This window comes from Aegilops tauschii, chromosome 5 (assembly GCF_002575655.3).
Source record: "Aegilops tauschii subsp. strangulata cultivar AL8/78 chromosome 5, Aet v6.0, whole genome shotgun sequence".
In the NCBI taxonomy this organism is placed as follows: domain Eukaryota; kingdom Viridiplantae; phylum Streptophyta; class Magnoliopsida; order Poales; family Poaceae; genus Aegilops; species Aegilops tauschii.
Window position 1 is genome coordinate 438812677 of NC_053039.3, and position 27266 is coordinate 438839942.

Consider the following 27266-nt stretch of genomic DNA (forward strand, 5'->3'; position numbering starts at 1 on the left):
TGTTTCCCGGGGCCCGAAGCTGTCTAAATCCTCGTCTTGTGTTGCGTCTCTCGATTCCGCTCAACCCCTCTCAAGCTACTACATAGATGCGCTGGCCTCACGACTAAGTCCTCACCCTAGGACATCTGCCGTGACAAATCCACGACAGTTGGCGCCCACCGTGGGGCTGCGCATGGTGGTGTTGAGTTCTTGGAGGGATTTTCCCAGGGATCGAGAAATTCGCAACTTTCCGGATGAAGAAGAGCCGGTAAGGAAGGATCTACATCAGCGATGAACAGTCGGAACGACATATACAAGATTTGAGATCGAGGCAAGCTAGGGTTGCATAAATCGCCGCACGCGCTGTGGTGATCCACCAGCCAGATCGTTTCGAAATGCCGCCGCAAGTTGCTGATCAGAGAGGGTCAACAGATTCCGGTGCAGTAGTCCGAATATTACTCTGTACGCCAGAACATACCGGATCAAGTCCCGTGGCAGCGTTCGGTGGCAGCCTGTTTTTTACCGGCGCGTTGACACCCCGTGTGTTTTTGTTGCGGACGCCGGGTGACTCCGCGTGTTTTGGTTGCTTTTTCTCGTACAACCTCCACACCATATCGGTGGACTATTATTAGTGGAGACAAGAAAATACTACAGCGTGGAGTTATGAGATCCAGAGATCCCAACTGGGACAGAACCCATGGAGGAAGAATCAGATCAATAGTGCACCGGTGTGCACCGCCCTGTGCAAACTCCAACAAACCGCACGGTTATGCCAGGATTTGGAACCGGCTCGTGCCAGCAACCACGTCCGCACCGGCTTCCAAAAAATTCCGTTTGAAAATCGTCTATCCGTCACCTGCGGGTCAATTGATCTCATTTTCCTAATCAGTGACGTGATGCGTAGGCTAATCAGAATATGAGTTGGACATGGTTTTTACATACACCAGCCAATTGATTGGTCAAACAAATACTAGTACTCCGGGTCAACGTCAAATCCATCAGAAAGGTGCCTCCCTGGAGTAGTACTTGCAGATTGCCGCGTAAAACAAATCATGGCCTCGCCGTTGCATGGAGCCACCGTTCGGGTCTTACGCGTCATCTCCGGTATACAAAAACGTGTCAACACGCGCTGCGTCGCCTCCAACACGCTGAGTCGCCGACGACTGTCTAGGTCGCCGCCCCGTTTTTCCTCTGCTTCCGCGGCGCCTTGAGCCGACTCCTCTGCTGTGGCCGGTCCTGAGTAACTGCGAGGACACCGCCTTCTGCCGCTTGTGACCCGGTCCGATTCGCTCCTGCATGATGCCGCTTCTGAGTATGGAGGAGCAGAACGAGCGGAGTACTATGCTGAGCATGTCAGCCCGGACCAATATGATTTTTCATTATGCCGCAGTCAGCTCGCGTGTCATCGATCACACAACAATCAAAGTACTAGTTCAAACAGTATTTCTCACGTGCTGCTATCCCGCTTGAGTGTCCGTCGCTCGTTTCCATGAAGTAGAGCTGCCTTTGAGCTGCTGTTTTTAAGTCATCGTGGCAATCTTTTTCCACCGCTGAGGTTCATCTTCCAAATCGCCATGCTGTGACCCGCCTTGCTCCGCTGCTGCTCTGAATTGCTGAAGCTATCCGCGCGGGCCCGCTTACCTCTGCCATCGGAGAATCCCCCCGCGTTAATCCGTCATTGGAGAGCCACCGTCACACGATGAGCCGCCGCCTGCCCCGGGTCCACTCGCACCCGTTTCAAGCTGTTCAAGTCGCCGCTTCTGCCGTCTCAACCGTGCTGCCGCTTCGCTGCTGTGTTGAGCCGCCGGGGCCGCATTAAGCCGCATCTGCTGTGTTGAGCCGCCCGGGTTATATTGAGTCGTCGGTCTGCCTGAGCCGCTACGGCGATCTGCGGTCTGCGGTGTTGAACGGGTCATTTATCATCTGGATGAATCAGGTGATATCCCTCTAACTATATTTTATTAACACATATTGTTTTCATCAAATAACAATTACTTTGGTCTTTGTATTTTATATGCAGGACAATTGGTCACTATGGCCGGATCATGGATATATAAATCGCATAATTAATGTCATGCGCTAGCATATGACCGTGCCATAATGATCAAAGAATATGTGCCCAAGACGCCGCCCTGGCGGCCCGGACTACTTCAACTCACCGGGACCGTCCCTCTGGCCGACTCGCCCGTCCGTGCCGGTTTACAATGCCGCGGCCGATTCTCCCGCCCGCGCCGGTTTACAACACCGCGGTCGACTCATCCGTCTGTCCCGCCTCTGATGCTGTGGTCGTATTTTCCGTCCGTCTCTCGCGGCCTGGTCTACATCAACACACCGGGCCGCACCTGTCTGCATGAGCTGTTTATTGAATATGAGCAAGTCACAGCTTGGGTAGCCCAATTTTTCTTTCAACAAAATGGAGGCAAATTATCATATACTATCAACCGCCGTCTGCACTGGGTGGCTCAATGGGCAGGCGCACAAGTCGCCGCCACTACAGTTTGGTTAACTTCAAATCACCAGTTGGAAGGAACCATTGGCCGAGTTGTTGATACGGCTCATACGGGATCATTTATAACCCGCCGCAGTCACTTCAACCTTCTATGGATTCACATCGTGCTATCAACACCAATGATATACAATTTATGCCGGTTTATATCACGGTCAAATATGGAGAATCTCAAGCCAACTCCTCGAGTCACCTTGAGACTCGGGGGCTACGATGACATGACTCAGCAAATCTTGCCAGTTTCAGCAAATTTAAGAACCCCAGGACGATGGAGGGAAAGATAACCCGGTCCCGGAGGCTACTGTTATATTGATGAAAATTTAAAGGCCGTCAGAAAATTTCCGGCTTAGAAAGTATATGACAGTTACAAAATCCTGGCTCAATGAAGAAGTTCCGGGTCATCAGAATGGATTCCAGTTTAAAATCCGGCTCAAGGGAAGTCAGTCTCACCGAAGCTCTCAAATAGCCGGTTTACAATCCGGTTCAAGGGAAATCTGTTCTCCCACAAAGCCCTGAAGCTCTCCAATCCGGTTTAAGAATTTCCGGTTCAAGAGGAATTAATCTCTCGCAAGTTCGAGCTGAAAGGCCGTCAGAAAATTTCCGGCTGAAATGAGGGTTCCGGTTTAAAATCCGGTTCAAGGGAAAGATGTCTCCCATAAAACATTGAAGCTCTCAATATCCGGTTCAAAATCCCGGTTCAAGAAGAATTTATCTCTTGCAAAAAGTTGAAGGTAGCCGAAGAGGACCTGTTGCCATGATGCGCGGTTCAAACATGGGTATCCCGCCTTATTGGCCTGTCATATTATTGATCACTTGGGGGCTTGGTCGTATCCGAACCATAGCTACACCTCTTGATCGGCGCAATGCCACATCATCACTTGGGGGCTTGGTCGTATCCGAACCATAGCTACACCTCTTAATCGGCGTAATGCCACAACATCACTTGGGGGCTTGGTCGAACCCGAACCATAGCTACACCTCTTGATCGGCGTAATGCCACAACATCACTTGGGGGCTTGGTCGAACCCGAACCATAGCTATACCTCTTGATCAAATTTGGGGCCTGGCAGCCCGTGAAAAGCCTCGACTACAACGGTTTTTATTTGCCTTTTGCTGAGTTTTCTTTGTTTTAATAAGATTTGTGACGTTTTTAAACCGGTGTTTATCAACCCGGTTAGGCTATCAACTACAAGTTGACAGCATACAATTATAATCCGGAGACTATCAGTCCGTTCTGGTTTTGACTCAAAGTCACCAGTATGGAATAAACTGGTGTTTATCACAGCCCGGAACAGTTTTCTGATAAACCGGTATCATATAACGGGAGTTATCAGTACTCAAGATTGGGGTTATCACCTTTACTACAATAAAGTTGGGCAACCAACGATGTGATTCAATGTCACAGGTATGATATATTTCATATTTAATTATTCTTAAGTGCAGCCTTGGTTCTAAACCCGGGTTATATGTTGGGCATTATGACCCGTCCGGCGGTAAACCGCCAGGACACTTTAAACTTGTTGTATGCAGAAACAGGTTGAATAAAGCATGATTATAAATCACCGGCGTTTATTAACCCGGCCTGGCTTTCGACTATAAGTTGCCAGTATGATGATAAATTATCCGGTGTTTATTAAACCGGCCTGGCTTTAAGACGATAAGTCGCCAGTATATGTTGAGAAATTGTCCGGTGTTTGTTAACCCGGCCTGGCTTTGGACTATAAGTCGCTAGTGTATATTTGGATTGCACCATTGGAATCATGCGCTTATAAATCATTGGGTTATATTATTCAAATAGCCAAACTTGGCTGAATTTTCATTATGATATTGAATGAATAAGGTTTTCATACCGGATTATATTATCTTGAATAGCCAACATGGCTGGATTTTTATGGTTATTAATGACCGGTATTATTGAGGTTTTCAAAGTCGCTTTAGCGCAATGGCTATTATTTTATCAAAGAATATGATTTATTCTACAATGGAAGGAATAGTCCCGAGTCGCTGCAGGCTTACAACCCGGCACTTGGGGGCTACATTATTCAAATTGAGATTACATGCAAGTCTCATGTCGCTGCAAGCATGCACCATGACACTTGGGGGCTAATGCAAAGTCATTTTTACTAGTCTTATTGAAGACCCGACTCATCACATTGTAAGGAGCCGGCCCTTGCGGGCTACACATCACTGCTCAAGTCTACATGATTATATTTACAAAGTCCCTGCTCATTATTGCATAATGACCCGGCCGTTGGGGGCTACACTGAGTGAAGTTTTTATAAGCAATTACAAGTCCCAGGTTGCTGCAAGCATGACAACCCGGCACTTGGGGGCTACATATATGGAGTATTCAGTTTATATGATTGAGATGAACAAACCGGATTTCTTCAAGGTTGAAACATTTATTAGAGCAAGTCTTAAGTTATCACTATGTTCTCCTCTTAAGACTTGGGGGCTACAGGTATTATGCATATAAAGGAGGAACGTCTTCAGTTTATCAGTTTTGAGCAAATCAGGAAGATCAATTACATGACCCGGTGTCGACAACAATTATGACCCGGTGCCATCAATATTTATAAACCGACAATTTTGACAATGATAAACCGGCAAGTTCTACATTTTCAAACCGGTGGATATCAGTTGAATATTTGAAGACCAATATTTTTGTCAAGTCAGCGCATTGAAGGCGGATTCAAATGGATTCTTTATTTACGAAATATCTTCTGCAAGCAAATTGATTATGAAGCTGGTCTATTGACTCGAATTTTCTAGAAGGAGGAAATGACAAGGACTTAAGGATGATCAGATGCCGGTTTACAAGAATTCTTAACCCGGAGCATAATCTGTCAAATTTGTTCTTGTGTTCGTTTTACAGGATCAGTTTAACATGGATAAATCCAAATTAAACTAGGGGCTAATGTCGGGGATATACCCCACGGCATAAACCGGCCGGAAGTATAACCCGGCCGGACTTGGCGGTTTACTTGAGACCCGGCTGAGAATTGACGATTCACTGGCGACCCGTTTGGACCTGGCGGTTTATGATTCATTGGTAATCCGGCAAGCGGGTCAGAGGAGCGACAAGACCCGGTGGCCCAACGGGCGGTTCATGAAGGCCGGTTCATACTATGGTGGGCCGGTTTAAGAGGAAAGGTGTGAGGAATATTTGTCTTACAAGGAGTTAAGACCTGGACTTGTATCCGGTTTGTATTAGAGATAGACTAGTCCTAATCCTAATAGGACTCCACATGTAACCCGCCCCTTCAAGATATATAAGGAGGGGCAGGGCTCCCCAAAGAGGACAGGCAACAATCAATAATCTCTAGCGCTAGACACAATTAGAGGAGAGCCGGTTTACGGCGACTCCCTCATGAGCGTAATGAGATCTAGCCTCAAACAACATGTAGTGTTATTACCGGATGATGTTTCCCGGGGCCCGAAGCTGTATAAATCCTCGTCTTGTGTTGCGTCTCTCAATTCCGCTCAACCCCTCTCAAGCTACTACATAGATGCGCTGGCCTCACGACTAAGTCCTCACCCTAGGACATCTGCCGCGACAAATCCACGACACACTATGTTCTGAGATTGATGTTGCTATGACTTTGCCATGCTTAATGCTTGTCACTTTGGGCCCGGGTGCCATGATTTCAGATCTGAACCGTTTATGTTATCACCATTATATCTATGTTCTAGATCCGATCTTGCAAGTTATAGTCACCTACTACGTGTTATGAGCCGGCAACCCCGGAGTGACAATAGTCGGGACCACTCCCGGTGATGACCGTAGTTTGAGGAGTTCATGTATTCACCGTGTGTTAATGCTTTGTTCCGATTCTCTATTAAAAGGAGGCCTTAATATCCCTTAGTTTCCAATAGGACCCCGCTGCCACGGGAGGGTAGGACAAAAGATGTCATGCAAGTTCTTTTCATAAGCACGTATGACTATTTACGGAATACATGCCTACATTATATTTATGAACTGGAGCTAGTGCTGTATCGCTCTAGGTTATGACTGTCTCATGATGAATATCATCCAACAAATTACCGATCCAAGGCCTACGAATTTATCTTATATTGTTTCTTCTAAGTTACTACCGCTGTTGTTACTATTGCACTTGCTACAAAATTACTACTATCACTATTACCGTTACTATTACTGCTATCACCATTATCAAAACTATCATACTATTTTGCTACTGATCACTTTGCTGCAGATAATCAATCTCCAGGTGTGGTTGAATTGACAACTCAGCTGCTAATACTTGCAAATATTCTTTGGCTCCCCTTGTGTCGAATCTATAAATTTGGGTGGAGTACTCTACCCTCGAAAACTGTTGCGATCCCATATACTTGTGGGTTATCACGCCGCAAGTTCCAGAACCACCAGATCCCATCTAGACACCATCACAGAGGGGTTCATTGTAGACCTACGGGTCCGTAGGCAATAGCTAGATGGCTTCCTCTCTCTCTTTTAATTCTCAATACAATGGTCTCATGGAGATCTATTTGATGTAACTCTTTTCGCGGTGTGTTTGTTGGGATCCGATGAACTTTGAGTTATGATCAGATCTATTTTATCCATGAAAGTCATTTGAGTTTTGATCTCTTATATGCATGATTGCTTATAGCCTTGTATTTATTCTTCGAATCCTTGGTTTAGTTAGGCCAACTAGATCGATTTTTCTTGCCATGGGAAGAGGTGCTTTGTGATGGGTTTGATCTTATGGTGCTCAATGCCAGTGACAGAAGGGAAATGACACATATGTATCGTTGCTATTAAGGATAACAAGATGGGGTCTATTCCTACATGAATAGATCTTGTCTACATCATGTCATCGTTCTTATTGTATTACTCCATTTTTCCATGAACTTAATACACTAGATGCATGCTGGGTAGCGGTCGATGTGTGGAGTAATAGTAGTAGATGCAGGCAGGAGTCGGTCTACTGATCTTGGACGTGATGCCTATATAATGATCATTGCCTGGATATCGTCATGATTATTTGAAGTTTTATCAATTGCCCAACAGTAATTTGTTTACCACCATATGCTATTTTTCCCAAGAGAAGCCACTAGTGAAATCTACGGCCCCCGGGTTTATTCTTTATCATATTTGCGTTGCGATCTATTATTTGCCTCTTTTATTTCAGATCTATTATTCCAAAAACCCAAAAATATCTTGCTGCAATTTTTTGTTATTTATTTTATTTCGCGTTCCCGCGAGATCTATTTATCCAATCTACTACAAACCAATCTATCTTTTACCCGTGAGGTATTGACAACCCCTCTTACGAGTCGGGTTGCAAGTATTTGTTCTTTGTGTGTCGGTACCATTTACATAGTGTTGCGTGGTTCTCTTACTGGTTCATTAACCTTGGTCTCATCACTGAGGGAAATACCTACCGTAGCTGTGCTGCATTATCCCTTCCTCCTCGGGGAAAATACTGACGCGGACACGACCCATCAAGAAAGGATTTCTGGTGCCGTTGCCAGGGAGACATCATCAACGTCTATCATGTTCCTAATCACAAATCTCATCTCCTTGCAATTTACATTATTTGCCATTTGCCTCTCATTTTCATCTCCCCCACTTCACAAAAATTTACCGTTTTATTTGCCTTCTTTTTCGTTCGCCATTTTCTCATCAGATCTGTTTTTGCTTGTGATCTTGTTGGTATGGCTAGCATGATTACACCTCCTTTGTCACCGGATTTTGAAGTTTTATGATTCAAGCAAAGGCAAGGAGAAAATTTGAAAGATGCTTGGTATAGGCTAATGCAATCTTATCGCATTTGCGATCTAAAAGGGGATGCAAAGATTTTGCTTTGAAATTTTTATATAGGGTTAGCCTTGCATCATAGACAACTTTTGGATTTTGCCGCTAAGGGGAATTTTATTGAGCTTGATGCTAATACCGCTTATGAGATCCTAGAATGGATTTTGGGAATTCCGCCTATCAAAAAGAGGATTTCTTTTACCCAAGAAGGAGCTCAAATTATGGACAAGTTGAGTGATTTGCATAAACATTTGGTTGAGTTACAAAAATATAATGAACCTCTGCAACATATCAGTGGGAACCTCAATCGAATGAATACCTTGATTACTCTTTGTAATAAGCGTTCGGATATTCTGGATCTCAAGATGGTCTCTTTTCCTGAAAATCTTGGGAAGCGTAAAGAGCCTCCTGGGTTTGAAAAGGCCCTTACAAAAGTTGCAAAAACTAAAGATGACAATACTTGAGATCTATGTGTTATGCCTAGCTAGGGGCATAAAACGATAGCGCTTGTTGGGAGGCAACCCAATGAATAAAATTTATTTCTGCTTTTTTCTTTCTGCTCTTGAGTGTTTGCACAACTATTCCTCTTATTAGATGTGTTTTCGTGTTTTTAGTGTTTGTGCCAAGCAAAGCCTTTGGGATGATTTGGGTTATAGTTGATTTGATCTTGTTGGAAAACAGAACATTTTGCACCCAGTACAGAAAATCCTAACAATCACCAGAGCGTGATAAATTGCTGAATGTTTTACAAAAGATTGATATACAAATTTCCCACATTGTCCTAACTTTTTAGAAATTTGGGAGTTACAGAAGTATTCGAAGTTCTCAGATTGCTACAGACTGTTCTATTTTTGACAAATTCTGTTTTCTTTCCGTTGTGTGCTTATTTTGATGAATCTATGGACTTTATCTGTGGGTATGAGCCATAATAAAGTTGGAATAAAATAGATATAATGCAAAAATAAAATATTAATGGGTTTGGAATAGTACTTGGAGTGGTGGTTTGCTTTGTTATACTAACGGATCTCACGAATGTTTTGTTGAGTTTTGTGTGATTGAAGTTTTCAAGTTTTGGGTGAGATTACGATGGATGAAGGAATAAGGAGTAAGAAGAGCCTAAGCTTGGGGATGCCCCATGGCACCCCAAGTTATTATCCAAAGAAAAACAAGCAACTAAGCTTGGGGATTCCCCCGAGTGGCATCCCCTCTTTCTTCTAACGACCATCGGTATTTTACTTAGAGCTATATTTTTATTCGTCACATATCATGAGTTTTGCTTGGAGCGTCTTGTATTATATGAGTCTTTGCTTGTTTGATTTTTAGTTTATGTCATCTATCCTTGCTGGAAACACCTATTTGAGAGAGCTAAAATTATGCTATGATTTGTTAGAATTTCTCTATATGCTTCACTTAATTTTTTTGAGCTATGGAATTGCTCTAGTGCTTCACTTATAACTTTATGAGCATGGTGTTCTTTAATATTTTTGAAGAAATGCTCTCATGCTTCACTTAGATTTATTTGAGAGTTAGTAAATTTTGAAGAAATTCTCTCATGCTTCACTTAAATGATTTTGAGAGAAGAAATTTCTATGCTCATGTTCTTCACTTAAATTTGTTTGAGCTATCAAAAGCAACATATGAAACTAGTCCCAAAGTGATAGATATTCAAGAGGGATATAATAAAAACTTTCATGAAGATCATTGGACAAAATATATTTGATTCTTTGTAATAGTTTTGCGATATGATGATAGTGATATGTGAGTTATGTTGGTGAGTAATTATGCTTTAGTAAGAATATTGGAGGTAAGGTTTGTGATTTCCTATGCAAGCACGCAAGTCAATAGTTATGCAATGAAATTACATGCTACTTGTGGTGCATTATTCTGTGTTAGTTATGCTTAATGCTCGCTTATGTGATTTTTCGTTTCTTGGTTGGATGATTCTCAATCTATTTGCTAGCCTTCCCTTGCACTAAGTGGGAATACTCTTGTGCATCCAAAATCCTTAAACCCTGTTTTGCCATATGAGTCCACCATACCTATATGCGATATTCTCTTGCCGTTCTAAGCAAATTTGTATGTGCCATCTCCAATTTTTAAAATAATTTCCTTTTTGTGTGCTTGTACCGCTCATGAAGTGGTAGGGGGTGGCTGATATTTTTCCATGCTAGATGTGTTATTCTCAAGATGAGCGTTTATTCACTTGTCATTGCACGAGAGTACGGTAAATGTATTAGGGATGCCCAGTCCTGAAATGAAAAATGATTTTACTTTATGTTGTCAAATAATAAATTCCTTGGAAAGTGTTGGTATGGATGGCACCCGTGGATTCGGTTAGCCGTGGAATGTGAAAGTATGGTGAAAAAATAAATAAACTTTAATTTATGTTTGGGTACCGCCTATGATATATCTAGCATGGAAAGTATTGGGAACTGCTCGATTGTTTTCATTGATAGGAAAAGCATGCCACCCAAAATGTTTATCTCTATGTTTTTCGCTTTGAGCTCTTGCACCTCTACAAATCCCTACTTCCCTCTGGGAAGGGCCTTTCTATTTACTCTATGCAATTTTATTTTTATTTGAGTCTCCATCTTCTCTTATAAAGGACCAACTAAGGGGCACTATGATCGTACTTGAGCATTGGGTGTAGCTAATATGCGAGTGTGTTTCATGAATGGATCAATGATTGAGCATAATGGGCTAGGGATAACTTACTTTTGGTGTAGATATTTTGAAAGACATGGTTGCTTGTTGATATGCTTGAGTATTGAAATTGTTATGTCAAAACTAGACTATTGCTTTGAATCATATAAAAGTCCATATGTCCATGCTACAAAAGAAAAGAATATGTGATGAACATGTTAGGCAGCATTCCACATGAATAATTCTGTTTTTATCATTTACCTACTCGAGGACGAATAGGAATTAAGCTTGGGGATGCTGATACGTCTCCAACGTATCTATAATTTTTGCTTGTTCCATGCTGTTATATTATCATTCTTGGATGTTTTACAATCATTTTATAGCAACTTTATATCATTTTTTGGGACTAATCTATTGACATAGTGCCCGGTGCCAGTTGCTGTTTTTTACTTCGCAACACAACCCACCTGGGCGCGCCTGGGGGCCCAGGCACGCCCTGGTGGGTTGTGCCCACCTCGGCCGCCTGCCGCACCGCCTCTTTGCTCTATAAATACCCCGAAAATCCAAAGACCCTAGGGGAGTTGACGAAACACAATTTTAGCCACCGCAAGTTCCAGAACCACCAGATCCAATCTAGACACCATCACAGAGGGGTTCATCGTCCTCATTGGTGCTCTCCGATGATGCGTGAGTAGTTCATTGTAGATCTACAGGTCCGTAGGCAGTAGCTAGATGGATTCCTTTCTCTCTTTTGATTCTCAATACAATGGTCTATTGGAGATTTTTTGATGTAACTCTTTTTGCGGTGTGTTTGTTGGGATCCGATGAACTTTGAGTTTATGATCAGATCTATTTTATCCATGAAAGTTCTTTGAGTTTTGATCTCTTATATGCATGATTGCTTATAGCCTCGTATTTCTTCTCAGAATCTTTCGTTTAGTTAGGACAATTAGATCAATTTTTCTTGCCATGGGAAGATGTGCTTTGTGATGGGTTCGATCTTACGGTGCTCAATCCCAATGACAGAAGGGGAGATGGCACGTATGTATCGTTGCTATTAAGGATAACAAGACGGGGTCTATTCCTACATGAACAGATCTTGTCTACATCATGTCATCGTTCTTATTGCATTACTCCATTTTTCCATGAACTTAATACACTAGATGCATGCTGGATAGCGGTTGATGTGTGGAGTAATAGTAGTAGATGCAGGCAGGAGTCGGTCTACTGATCTTGGACGTGATGCCTATATAATTATCATTGCCTGGATATCGTCATGATTATTTGAATTTCTATCAATTGCCCAACAGTAACTTGTTTACCCGCTGTATGCTATTTTTCTCGAGAGAAGCCACTAGTGAAATCTACGGCCCCCGGGTCTATTCTTTATCATATTTTCTTTCCGATCTATTAGTTGCCTCTTTTATTTTTAGATCTATTATTCCAAAAAACCAAAAATATCTTGCTGCAATTTTTTGTTATTTATTTTATTTCACGTTCCCTCGAGATCTATTTATCCAATCTACTACAAACCAATCTATCTTTTACCCGGGAGGGACTGACAACCCCTCTTACGTGTCGGGTTGCAAGTATTTGTTCTTTGTGTGCATGTACCGTTTACATAGTGTTGCATGGTTCTCCTACTAGTTTGATAACCTTGATCTCATCACTATGGGAAATACTTACCGTAGCTGTGCTGCATCATCCCTTCCTCTTCGGGAAAAATACTTGCATGGACACGAGCAATCAGTCCACTCCTCTACCTCTTATTCACAAAACCTCCTGTCCTGTCCATCTTCTCTACCTCTTCTCCTCTCCCAAAGTCACCGTCGCTACTCTCCTCTACTCTTCCAAAGCCGACGAGTGTAGCAGATCGATGGAGGCCGTGGACATGATGGCCATCGCCGGCGGCGACCAGGTTAAGATGGCCAGGTTGAGCTAGATCCGTTCTTGGTTTGAAAACACATGGCAGATGTCCTGGACGACGATGGACACTCTAAAGGAAATGACCAAGAAGGAGAATTAAAAGCTCCCGCCCCGTCCACAAAACTGACGCACAAGATCGAGATCCTCCTCTTGGCGATGGAGCACACGGATTCGCCAAACGAGCGGGTCAGGCGGAGGTGGTTGATACGTCCATTTTGCATCATGTTTACCTATTGTTATTTATGATGTTTTATGCATAACAATGCTTTTTGGAGTAATTGTAATGCCTTTTCTCTCATAATATGCAAGGTACACACAAAGAGGCAGAATTCCGGCAGCTGGAAATCTGGACCTAGAAAAGCTACGTTAGGCCATCTATTTTGCACAACTCCAAATGAGCTGAAACTCCACGGAGAATTTTTATGGAATATATAAGAAATAATGGAGCAAATAACTACCGGAGGGGGGCACCTGGTGAGCACAAGACACCAGGGCGTGCCTGGCCCCCCAGGCGCGCCCTGGTGGATCGTGCTCAGCCCAGCCCACCTCCGGTGCCCCTCTTCTGGTATATAAGTCATTTTTACCTAACATAAATAAGGAGAGGACTTTCGGGACGGAGCGCCGCCGTCTCGAGGCGGAATTTGGGCAGGAGCACTTTTGCCCTCCGACGGGTGATTCCGCCGGGGGAACTTCCCTCCCGGAGGGGGAAATCATCGTCATCATCATCACCAACAAATTTCCCATCTTGGGGAGGGCAATCTCCATCAACATCTTCAACAACACCATCTCCTCTCAAACCCTAGTTCATCTCTTGTGTTCAATCTTTGTACCGGAACTATAGATTGGTGCTTGTGGGTGACTAGTAGTGTTGATTACATCTTGTAGTTGATTACCATATGGTTTATTTGGTGGAAGATTATATGTTCAGATCAATTATGCTATTTAATACCCCTCTGATCTTGAGCATGTTTATCACTTGTGAGTAGTTACTTTTGTTCTTGAGGTCACGGGAGAAATCATGTTGCAATTAATCATGTGAACTTGATATGTGTTGATATTTTGATAGTATGTATGTTGTGATTCCCTTAGCGGTGTCATGTGAACGTCGACTACATGACACTTCACCATATTTGGGCCTAAGGGAATGCATTGTCAATTTGTTATTATATGATGGGTTGCGAGAGTGACAGAAGCTTAAACCCTAGTTTATGCGCTATTCTTTAAGGGACCGATTGGATCCAAAAGTTTAATGCTATGGTTAGAATTTATTCTTAGTACTTTTCTCGTAGTTGCGGATGCTTGCGAGGGGGTTAATCATAAGTAGGAGGTTTGTTCAAGTAAGAACAGCACCTAAGCACCGGTCCACCCACATATCAAATTATCAAAGTAGCGAACACGAATCGAACCAACATGATGAAAGTGACTAGATGAAATTCCCATGTATACTCAAGAACGCTTTGGTTATTATAAGAGACCGTTTTGGCCTGTCCTTTGCCTCAAAAGGATTGGGCTACCTTGCTGCACACAAGTTACTATTATCGTTACTTGCTCGCTACAAATTATCTTGCTATCAAACTACTCTGTTACTTACAATTTCAGCACTTGCAGACATTACCTTGCTGAAAACCACTTGTCATTTCCTTCTGCTCCTCGTTGGGTTTGACACTCTTACTTATCGAAAAGGCTACAATTGATCCCATATACTTGTGGGTCATCAAGGCTCTTTTCTGGTACCGTTGCCGGGGAGTGAAGCGCTCTTGGTAAGTGGAAATTGGTAAGGAAAAATTATTACTACGTGCTGAAATTTATTGTCACTTGTTACTATGGAAAACAATCCTTTGAGGGGTTTGTTAGGGGTATCTTCACCTCGACCAGAACCACAATTAGTTATCCCTCAACGTACTACACCTACTGAAAATATTGAATATGAAATTGTTTCGGGTATGATAGAACAACTGCTAGCTAATCCTTATGCATGAGATGGAACCGAACATCCTGACATGCATTGATATATGTGGATGAAATTTGTGGATTGTTTGAGCTTGCAGGTTTACCCGGAGATGAAATTAAGACGAAGGTTTTCCCTTTATCTTTGAAGGGAAAAGCATTGGCATGGTGTAGGCTATGCGATGATATTGGATCTTGGAACTGGAATCGATTGAAATTGGAGTTTCACCAAAAAAATTATCCGATGCATCTAGTTCATCATAATCGGAATTATATATATAATTTTTGGCCTCGTGAAGGAGAAAGTATCACTCTAGCTTGGGGGAGGATTAAGTCAATGTTATATTCGTGCCCCAATCATGAGCTCTCAAGAGAAATTATTATTCAGAATTTTTATGCTCGGCTTTCTCATAATGATCGATCCATGCTTGATACTTCTTGTGCTGGTTCTTTTATGAAGAAGACTATTGAATCCCGGTGGGATCTCTTAGAAAGAATTAAATGCAAGTCCGAAGATTGGGAACTCGACGAAGGTAAGGAGTCAGGTATTAAGCTTAAGTATAATTTTGTTAAATGTTTTATGAATACCGATGCTTTTCCAAAGTTTAGCACTAAATATGGACTTGACTCTGAGATAGTAGCCTCCTTTTGTGAATCTTTTTCTACTCATGTTGATCTCCCTAAAGAGAAGTGGTTTAAATATCACCCACCAATTAAATAAGAAATTAAAGAACCTGTAATAGCTAAAGATGAAACTATTATTTATAATGTTGATCCAGTTGATCCTACTGCTTATATTGAAAAACCACCTTTCCCTGTTAGAATGAAGGAACATGCTAAAGTTTCAATTGTGGTCAACAAAAGTTATATTAGAACACCTAAACCAGCTGAACAAATCAAGGTAGAACCTAGAGTTTCTATGATTAAAGATCTCTTGGTTGATAATATAGATGGGTATGTTATTTACTTCTGTGATGAAGCTGCTAGAATTGCCAAACCCGATGAAAAAGATAAACATAGACCCGTTGTTGGCATGCCTGTTGTCTTAGTTAAGATAGGAGATCACTGTTATCATGGTTTATGTGACATAGGTGCTAGCGTGGGTGCTATTCCTTTTACCTTATATCAAGAAATTATGAATGACATAGCACCCGCTGAAATAGAAGACATAGATGTTACTATTAAACTTGCTAATAGAGACACCATCACACCACTTGGGATTGTTAGAGACATTGAAGTCTTGTGTGGGAAAATAAAATATCCTATTGACTTTTTTGTTCTTGGTTCCCCACAAGATGACTTTTGTCCTATTATCTTTGGCAGACCTTTCTTGAACACCGTTAATGCTAAAATAGATTGTGAGAAACAAACTGCCGGTGTCAGCTTTGGTGATGAGTCTCATGAGTTTAATTTTTCCAAGTTTAGTAGAAAACCACATAAAAGAGAATTGCCTAGTAAGGATGAAATACTTTCTCTTGTTTCTATTGCTATACTTCCTATTGATCCTTTAGAACTATATCTTCTAGACCATGAGAATGAGTTACATATGCGGGAAAGAAATGAAATAGATAAGATTTTCTTTGAACAACGTCCTCTACTTAAACACAATTTGCCTATTGAAACTCTAGGAGGTCCTCCTCCACCTAAAGGTGATCCTGTGTTTGAATTAAAACAATTGCTAGACACTTTGAAATATGCTTATCTTGATGAGAAGAAGATATATCCTGTTATTATTAGTGCTAACCTTTCAGAACATGAAGAAGAAAGATTATTGAAAGTTCTAAGGAAGCACCAAGCTGCTATTGGATATACTCTTGATGATCTTAAGGGCATAAGTCCCACTCCATGTCAGTACAAGATTAATATGGAACCTAATGCTAAACCCGTTGTTGATCACCAATGTTGGTTAAATCCGAAGATGAAAGAAGTGGTAAGAACGGAAATATTGAAACTTCTGGAAGTAGGTATAATCTATCCTATAGCTGACAGTAGATGGGTAAGTCCTGTTCATTGTGTCCCTAAGAAGGGAGGTATTACTGTTGTTCCCAATTATGAGAATGAACTTATTTCACAAAGAATTGTTACATGCTATAGAATGGTAATTGATTTTAGAAAATTAAACAAGGCAACTAGAAAAGATCATTAACCTCTGCCTTTTATTGATCAAATGCTAGAAACATTATCTAAGCACACACACTTTTGCTTCCTTGATGGATATTCTGGTTTTTCACAAATACCTGTTTCTCAACCTGATCAAGAAAAGACCACTTTTACTTGTCCTTTTGGAACTTATGCTTATAGACGTATGCCTTTTTGTTTATGCAGTGCACCTGCTACCTTTCAAAGATGCATGACTGCTATATTCTCTGACTTTTGTGAAAATATTGTTGAGGTTTTCATGGATGACTTTTCTGTTTATGGGAAGTCTTTTGATGATTTTTTAAGCAATCTTGATCGAGTTTTGCAGAGATGTGAGCAAACAAATCTTGTCTTGAATTGGGAGAAGTGCCACTTTATGGTTAATGAAGGTATTGTTTTGGGCCATAAAATTTCTGAAAGAGGTATTGAGGTGGACAAAGCTAAGGTTGATGCAATTGAGAAAATGCAAGGTCCTAAAGATATGAAAGGTATTCATAGTTTCCTTGGTCATGCTGGTTTCTATAGGAGATTTGTCAAAGACTTTCCTAAAATTTCTAGGCCTCTTACAAATCTTTTGCAAAAGGATATTCCTTTTGTTTTTGATGATGATTGTTTAGAAGCCTTTGAAATACTCAAGAAAGCCTTAATTTCTGCACCTATTGTTCAACCACCTGATTGGAACTTGCCTTTTGAAATTATGTGTGATGCTAGTGATTATGCTGTTGGTGCTATTCTAGGACAAAGATTTGATAAGAAACTAAATGTTATTCACTATGCTGGTAAAACTCTAGACAGTGCACAATGAAATTATGCCACTACTGAAAAAGAATTTCTAGTAGTGGTGTTTGCTTGTGATAAATTTAGATCTTACATTGTTGACTCTAAAATTATTGTTCACACCGATCATGCATGCTGCTATAAAATATCTTATGGAAAATAAAGATGCTAAACCTAGACTTATTCGATGGGATCTCTTGCTACAAGAATTTGACTTGCATACCACTGATATAAAAGGAGCAGAGAACCCCGTTCCTGGTAACTTGTCTAGGTTGGAGAATGTCCTGGATGACCCACTACCTATTGACGATAGTTTTCCTGATTAGCAATTAGCTGCAATAAATGTTTCTCATAACACTCCTTGGTATGCTAACTAGGCTAATTACATTGTTGCTAAATATTTACCACCTAGTTTGACATACCAACAAAAGAAAAAATTCTTCTATGATTTAAGACATTACTTCTGGGATGACCCACATCTTTATAAAGGAGTAGATGGTATTATTAGACGTTGTGTACCTAAGCATGACCGGGGACAAATCCTACGAAATGTCACTCCGAAGCTTATGGAGGACATCATGCGGGAGACAAAACTGCTCATAAGGTATTGCAATCTGGTTTTTATTGGCCTACTCTCTTCAAGGATGCTCGTAAGTTCGTCTTATCTTGTGATGAATGTCAAAGAATAGGAAATATCGGTAAGTGTCAAGAAATGCCTATGAATTATTCACTTGCAGTTGAACCATTTGATGTTTGGGGATTTGATTACATGGGACCTTTTCCTTCCTCTAATGGGTATACTCATATTTTGGTTGCTGTAGATTATGTTACTAAGTGGGTAGAAGCTATTCCAACTAGTAGTGCTGATCACAACACCTCTATTAAAATGCTTAAGGAAGTTATTTTCCCAAGGTTTGGAGTCCCTAGATATTTAATGACCGATGGTGGTCCCCACTTTATTCATGGTGCTTTCCGTAAAATGCTTGCCAAGTATGATTTTTACCATAGAATTGCATCACCCTATCATCCTCAGTCTAGTGGTGAAGTTGAACTTAGCAATAGAGAAATAAAATTAATTTTGCAAAAGATTGTCAATAGGCCCCAGAAGAATTGGTCTAAGAAATTAGATGATGCACTTTGGGCTTATAGAGTAACATATAAAAATCCTATGGGTATGTCTCCTTATAAAATGGTTTATGGAAAAGCTTGTCATTTGCCTCTTGAGTTAGAACATAAAGCATATTCGGAAATTAAAGAACGCAACTATGATTTCAAACTTGCTGGTGAGAAGAGGTTATTTGATATTAGCTCATTAGATGAATGGAGAGCCCAAGCTTATGAAAATGCCAAGTTATTTAAAGAAAAAGTTAAAAGATGGCATGATAAAAGAATCCAAAAGCGTGAGTTCAAAGTTGGAGAATATGTTCTTTTGTACAACTCTCGTTTCAGATCCTTTGTAGGAAAACTCCTCTCCAAATGGGAAGGACCCAATGTTATCGAGGAGGTTTATCGATATGGAGCTATCAAAATAAATAATGCCGAAGGTACTAACCCAAAGGTTGTTAATGGGCAATGAATAAAACATTATATCTCAGGTACACCCATTAATGTTGAAAGCAATATTATGCAAATTATGACACCGGAAGAAAACATAAAAGAAACCTTTCGGAACACTCCAGAATCGTGAAAAAGAGGAGGTATGTGATATGGTAAGTAAACGGACTCCAAAAAATCTGCAAAATATTTTCTGTCCGTTTTGGAATATAACAAAAATTAGGAAAATAAGAAACAACCAGGAAGGTCACCCTGGTGGGCACAAGACACCAGGGTGCGCATGGCTTGCCAGGCGCGCCTAGGTGGGTTGTGCCCACCTCGGGTACCTTCCGTACTCCGTTTTTGTTCCGTTTGCTTGTTTCCCAAGATAAAAAAATCTTTATATACCCCCCGAACCTATTGACCACCATATCGCGGAGAAATCTCCTGTTTTCTTTTCTTATTGTTTTCTGTCAGATCTGTCAGGCCAGGTACCATGGATTCTCCCTTCTCCAACCATGAAGAAGGTGATGCTTGGTTGCCACACGGGGAGCTAAGGAGAGAAGGAGTTGAGGAGGTTTCCATGGAGGAAGATGAAGAAAACTCTCCTGGAGTTCACTCTCCGGTCTCCGAGAGGGGCACATTGGCTAGCATCTCCACTTGTCCTAATCCTCACCAGGCCATAAGATCATCAAATAGTGAAGAGAACCTTGAAGTTCAAGAAGAACTCCCACCAAGGAGGCCTTTACACAGGTTACATCGTAATAGTTTTCACAATTTGATTCACAATTATGGGTTCGAAAATACTCCTCGTGTGCACATACCATCCAATTGGGACATATCCCGTCCAAGAGAAAGTGATGCAGGAGCAAATTCTTGGGGGCCGGAGAATAAGAATATTATGGCTGAAGTGGATAAAAACACCTTAGTCGCTTCAAAAAGCCCTTTGTGAGATTCAAGGCATGAAGGAGGCACTCATGGATATATTAGGAGTTATTTCACCACCACCTCCTTCTTCATCACCAAAAGAAAATTTAGTATCGGGTATGGGCACTCCCCTTGGCTTATGCCAAGCTTGGGGGAGGTGCCCCGGCATTGTATCACCTCCACTATCTTTTGCCTTTACTTATGTTAGTTCGATCCATAGTTATATTTTGCTTTAGATGAATAAAAGTTTAGTTCGATCCTTTCTTTTCGAGAGTTTGCTTAGTGATCTATCTTTGTAATCATGTGCGAGATATATAATAAAGTTTTAGTTTGAGTTTGCTTTCTTTACTTTCTTTTTCAATAAAAAGAAAGGAAATAAATATAAAAGATCATATGCTAATCTTATGGTAAGTAATGACATCACATAAGGAAAAGTATAAGTAGAAAATTTTATTTGAGATTGACAAACATAGCATTGGTCAATGATGCAATTCATGAAAGAATTAATAAGGGAAGAGAAGATTCACATGCAAATACACTATCTTGGAAATCTTTTGTGATTGTGAGCCCCCATCAAAATATTATATGCCAAAATTGTTGACGTTGCACAAGGAAGACAACATAATGATTCATGTTTGTTCATATTCACATAGAAGCTATATTGTCATAGATCCTTCAACATGTGGTGCTTGCCCCCATCTTTGCTAGCCAAAAATTCCGCACTAAGTAGAGATACTACTTGTGCATCCAAAAACCCTTAAACCCAAATCTTATTTTCAAGAGTCCACCATACCTACCTATGGATTAAGTAAGATCCTTCAAGTAAGTTGTCATCGGTGCAATAAGGCAATAAAAATTGCTTCCAAAAGTGTGAGATCATTTAGTGTAAGAGAAAATTGAGCGTTGTACGAACTTGTGATGGTAACGAATAAAAGCGACAGACTGCATAATAAAGGTTGCCATCACAAGGGGCAATATAACGTGACGTTCTCTTGCACTAAGGGATTGAGCATACAAACAAAAAGCGCATGGCAACCTCTGCTTCCCTCTGCGAAGGGCCTATCTTTTACTTTTATGTATTTACTTTTATGCAAGTGTCAAGTTTTCTCTCTTTTCCTTTTTATTTTCTCTTTTGGCAAGCATCATGTGGTGAGGAAAGATCTAGGCACATATATCCAGTTGGATATGGATATCATGAGTTATTATTGTTGACATCACCCTTGAGGGGAGTATGTTGGGAGGCGAAACTATAAGCCCCTATCTTCTTATGTGTCTGGTTGAAATGTTTTGCTCATGTGTATGCGGTGAGTCTTAGCAATCACAGAAGAATATATAATGGTTGAGTATGTGGACTTGCCTAAAGGCTCCGATACGTGACCCTTCCTGAAAAGATGATGAATTGTAGTTGCAAAGTTGACTGAGAACATAGTTTGTTAGTTTCCAATAGAGTTTATGCTTTATACTTTGATGTTGTGATGAATTGTTACTTATTCATGAGAAGTCTATGATAAAAGTTCTATGATAAAAGTTTTATGTTTAAGTTTGTTGCTGTTATAATAATTCACATGATGCTTCTATGTCCGTATTTTGTTTTTATCGGCACCTCTCTCTCTAAGCATATGGACATGTTTTCGATTTTGGTTTTCGCTTGAGGACAAGCGAGGTCTAAGCTTGGGGGATTTGATACGTCCATTTTGCATCATGTTTACCTATTGTTATTTATGATGTTTTTATGCACAATAATGCTTTTTGGAGTAATTCTAATGCCTTTTCTCTCATAATATGCAAGGTACACACAAAGAGGGAGAATTCCGGCACCTGGAATTCTGGACCTGGAAAAGCTACGTCAGGCCACCTATTCTGCACAACTCCAAATGAGCTGAAACTTCACGGAGAATGTTTATGGAATAAATAAGAAATATTGGAGCAAATAACGAACGGAGGGGGCCACTTGGTGAGCACAAGACACCAGGGCGCGCCTGGCCCCCCAGGCGCGCCCTGGTGGGTTGTGCTCAGCCCAGCCCACATCAGGTGCCCCTCTTCTAGTATATAAGTCATTTTGACCTAGAAAAAAAATAAGGAGAGGACTTTCAGGATGGAGCGCCGCCGTCTCAAGGCGAAACTTGGGCAGGAGCACTTTTGCCCTCCGGCAGAGCGATTCCGGCGGGGGAAATCATCGTCATCATCATCACCAACAACTCTCCCATCTTGGGGAGGGCAATCTCCATCAACATCTTCAACAACACCATCTCCTCTCAAACCCTAGTTCATCTCTTGTGTTCAACCTTTGTACCGGAACTACAGATTGGTGCTTGTGGGTGACTAGTGGTGTTGATTACATCTTGTAGTTGACTACTATATGGTTTATTTGGTGGAAGATTATATGTTCAGATCCATTATGCTATTTAATACCCCTCTGATCTTGAGCATGTTTATCACTTATGAGTAGTTACTTTTGTTCTTGAGGTCACAGGAGAAATCATGTTGCAAGTAATCATGTGAACTTGATGTGTGTTCGATATTTTGATAGTATGTATGTTGCTATTCCCTTAGTGGTGTCATGTGAACATCGACTACATGACATTTCACCATATTTGGGCCTAAGGGAATGCATTGTGGAGTAGTTATTAGATGAAGGGTTGCGAGAGTGACAGAAGTTTAAACCTTAGTTTATGCGCTATTCCGTAAGGGACCGATTGGATCCAAAAGTTTAATGCTATGGTTAGAATTTATTCTTAATACTTTTCTCGTAGTTGCGGATGCTTGTGAGGGGGTTAATCATAAGTAGGAGGTTTGTTCAAGTAAGAACAACACCTAAGCACCGGTCTACCAACATATCAAATTATCAAAGTAGCGAACACGAATCGAACCAACATGATGAAAGTGACTAGATGAATTCCCGTGTACTCTCAAGAATGCTTTGCTTATTATAAGAGACCGTTTTGGCGTGTCCTTTGCCTCAAAAGGATTGGGCTACCTTGCTGCACTTTTCTTACTATTATTGTTACTTGCTTGTTACAAATTATCTTGCTATCAAACTACTTTGTTACTTACAATTTCAGCACTTGCAGACATTACCTTGCTGAAAACCACTTGTCATTTCCTTCTGTTCCTCGTTGGGTTCGACACTCTTACTTATCGAAAAGGCTACAATTGATCCCATATACTTGTGGGTCATCAGTGGTGGGCGTTCAGATCCAGGATAGAGCCCTCACTGGATCAGGAAGCCACTGTGCACGAGGTGCCATTGCAGATTGTGCAGCCTCCAACTGAGTCACCGGAGACTCCGAAGAGCAAGAGGAGGAGGACAACGGTTGCGACCTCGCTCCCCACCGTTCTCCACACTTCCCTCGCCGCTCTCCTCGTCTGAACGGCGACGGTAGCTATGTTTAGGGTAAGATTCTTGATTTGTCAATTCATAGCCTAGTGTTCCCCACAGCTAATGTTCCTACTGCTCGTCCTTATAATTGTGGTGATAGTGATCATATTAGTTCAGACAGGTCATGCTAGATGGCTGTCGTGGGATATCCGCGGCCACCTATGGGACCGGGTGGCCTCTTGCTGGTTCGACCGGGGGGGGGGGCATCGCATTGCATAAAGAGCAGATCAGCGTGCGGCAGCATGGCATAGAGCACACGAGCAATTTACCCATGCTCGTGCCGCCGCGAGGCGTAAGACCCTACTTCTGCTTTGGTGGATTGATGGTGGAATGAGCGTGGTGACGCGTAGTACATTTGCCCGGCAGGGTTTGCCTCGGGGCTGCGGCGACTACGCGCGTATGGTGGCTTGGGTTCATCAACTTTCCAACCCCCCTACGAGTGCCATGGGCCTCCTTTTATAGATTAAGGGGTCACCACAGTGGCAAACTAGTCATTATCCACTGATATGATAGCGAACAGTGCTATCATACCTAACTCTGTGGGCTGACAGGGTGCTTTAAATGCGCCACTTAGTGTCACATCACTGGTTGCCCGGCAAGGCTTGCCGGGCTGTCTCGCCAGCTACGTGCCTGTTCTCTGGACACGTTGCAGGACGGGTGTCATCTCGGGTTTCTTCTGTAGGAGATGGCCGCCATGTGGCGAATGCCTGCCACTTAATCATCTTGCGGCTTGACACCGCACTGATTGACGACGTGGGTCGTGCTTGAGTGGTTGGTGGGGTGGTTTTGTCCCCGCGAGCCCTGGCAGGCTCTGCCGGGGAGCCTTGATCGCTTGCTTCTAGTGGTGGCCTCGCCCCTTGCCGGGCTCGCCTGCCCGGCAAGGGAGGCCCTTCTCTTGCCGATATCTTGCTCCTCTAGTTTGATCTTGGTCTCTATGGGCTGCATGTGGGTTCTTCAAATCTCTTGGTTCTTCAATCTCTGTCTTGTCTTTGGCTTGTCCGTGCACAAGTCAGGGGAAAATGTCTGCCCTATATATTTTCCCTAACATAAGCCCCCGGGCCTGAGCCACGCGTGTCGCGTGGCACGTTGGGTTAGGCCCCAAACAGTGCGCGGGCACGTGGCAGGAGAGGGCTGTGCGTGACGGTTTGCCACAATGACTAGTCAATCCAACGTCCACTTTTGCGCAATTACTATGGGTCGTGGGGTCGTTGGACTGTGCAGTTAAGGTAAAACTGTAACTTTCTGAAGCATCGCGCCTCTGTCCCACTTCTCCCCCCTTAAGAGCAGGGCACATTGGAGCGGCACGATTCATCTGTTTCTCGCCCCGCTCGTCCATCTTCTTCCTCCGCAAGCTAAGCGACAATTCCCCATCTTGATTCTCCTTCCACCGCCACCCTTTCCAATGAATCCCTGCCCTCTTTGCGTTGCCGCAGCAATGGGGAAGAGACCCGCGGATAAGAAGAAGTTGACGACCTCGGCGAAGGAGACCGCCACCGAGGAGAACAAGAGGTCGGCGGAGCTGAACAAGAAAGGGAGCGAGGGCGTCGTCTTCGTCCCGTCCACCTTGCGCGGCCCCGTTCTTCAGGAGAAGTATGGATACCTGTGGGGGCGGCCCGTTCAGAAAGGACATGGGGTGTTCGTAGTCTTCGAGGTGGGTGAGGTGGATCCTCCTGACTTTTATCGATTCTTTGCTGCTTATTTCATCTGTGGCCACTATCCCCCCTTCTCTGGGTTCTTCAATGCGATCATGAACTTCCACAGGTTTCATCTCCTTGATTTCATGCCCAATGTGTCAGCATTCTGGGAACGGGGGTCCGCAGACTTGCCTGCCTGCGGCCCACGGCGTGGCTGTGCTGCAGGCCTGTACGGCCCATCTTCATCGACAAGGCATTCAAGACCCCCGCGAGGGGCCAAGCCTCGCGGGGCGGACGACCCAGGACCTCCTCAGGAGCGGCCACGCTCGGCAGGCTCACGAGGGGTGGAGAGATCAAGGCAAGGCAAACCTCGCGAGGACTTCGTGACGTGAGCCATGACGATCGACACCAGGCGGGCGCCAGCGCGCGCAGCGTCCTTGTTTCCTCTTTGGTGCTAAGGAAGCAGGCGTAGGCGCGGAGTACCGAGGCATCAAGAAAAGGTTTCCATATCAGTGCAACGAGACCAAGACCATGAGGCCAGCAAGACGGAGGTCACCGTGGAGCCCAAGACGGCGTCACCACCAGAGTCTTTCGCAGGCGAAGACTACTTTGGTCAGGATAAGCTGTACTAGCTGTCCCCTTTCAAATTGGCCGCCGTTGTTGGCTCCCTTCCCGCTCAATATTTGGGAAGAGGACCAGGGCCTATATAAGTAGAGCTAGCCACCATAGTAGGGAGAGAGGATCCGATCTAGAGCCAACCCCTAGCCGCACACCAAACACAAGAACACCTCAACCTCAGGAGGCAGTTCTTCCCCTTGTACTGTTCATCATCAGCCCAAGAGGCAATCCACCACCACCACACTAGAGTAGGGTATTACACCACAACGGTGGCCCGAACCAGTATAAATCTCGTGTCTTTTTGTGTTGCGAGTTCGTCGAGTTCGTCCGCGAGATCTTAGCGAGCTAGGGCGTGGATCGGTAGGAGGGAAAGAACTTCGCGCGCACCCCAGTGTTTGAACCTTAAGGGTTTTGCCGGAACCCGTGATCTGACATTTGGCGCGCCAGGTAGGGGTGCACCGTAGCTTCCCTTCTGTTGATCGGCACTCCATCGCTCTGTCGTCTCCATATGGCGGACGCTCGCCGCGGTCGAGCTGAGCGCCGGGCTGCCCTCACCACCCGCGTTGCTCAGACGGCTCCCGTCGGCGGGCCACCTCGTCGTTCTCCGTCTCCTGCCGCCAACGCCGCCACCGGCCCGGCGGGGAACAAGCAGCAAGCGTCGTCGCTGCACCCATCGGTGCCGCAGGACGGCCGCACCGCCACTCCATCACTGACCCCGGCCGGTTCCTCGTCCCATGCACGTCGTGTTCCCATGGACGCGCGGGCCGCGCTCCTCATGGCGAACGAGCTCCTACGCTACCGCCCGGTCGACGACCTCTACGAGGACTGGCTCGACCGCGTCGCCGAGCTCGTCCGCGCCGCAGGGGGCTCCCCGGCACCGTCCCTCTCTCTGCCTCGCCCTCCGCCAGCCACGGGCGACGTGGCTCATGAAGCGCCTCCACCACCTCTGCCCCAAGACGGTGCCCTGGCGCCAAGGCGCGCGGTCCCCTGGCGCGACCCACCACACCCAGTGCCCGCGCGCGAAGAGAGAAGCTGCCAAGAAATTCCTCGGCCGCGAGAGGCTGCACCTGCGCTCCCCGCGCCGCCTCGCCAAGACTGCGCACTACCTACGGTGGCGGTGCGCGGACCTCGTCAAGACCAAGCTCCACCTCCCAGACGGGCCCCGGCGACCACGGCCGGCTGCCGCGCCTTCACCCCCGAGCTGCGTAGCGTCGCCTGGCCGGGCAAGTTCAAGCCAGATCTGCCCCCTCGCTATGATGGCACCCCCGACCCCGCGGAGTTCCTGCAGCTCTACGAGCTGAGTATCGAAGCAGCCAACGGCGACGAGAAAGTCATGGCGAACTGGTTTCCCATGGCTCTCAAGGATGGCGCCCACTCCTGGCTCCTGAACCTACCACCGGGCTCGATCTCCTCCTGGGACGAGATGTGCGACCGCTTCGTCGCCAACTTCCAGGGCACTCGCGACCACCCGCCGGCCGCGGG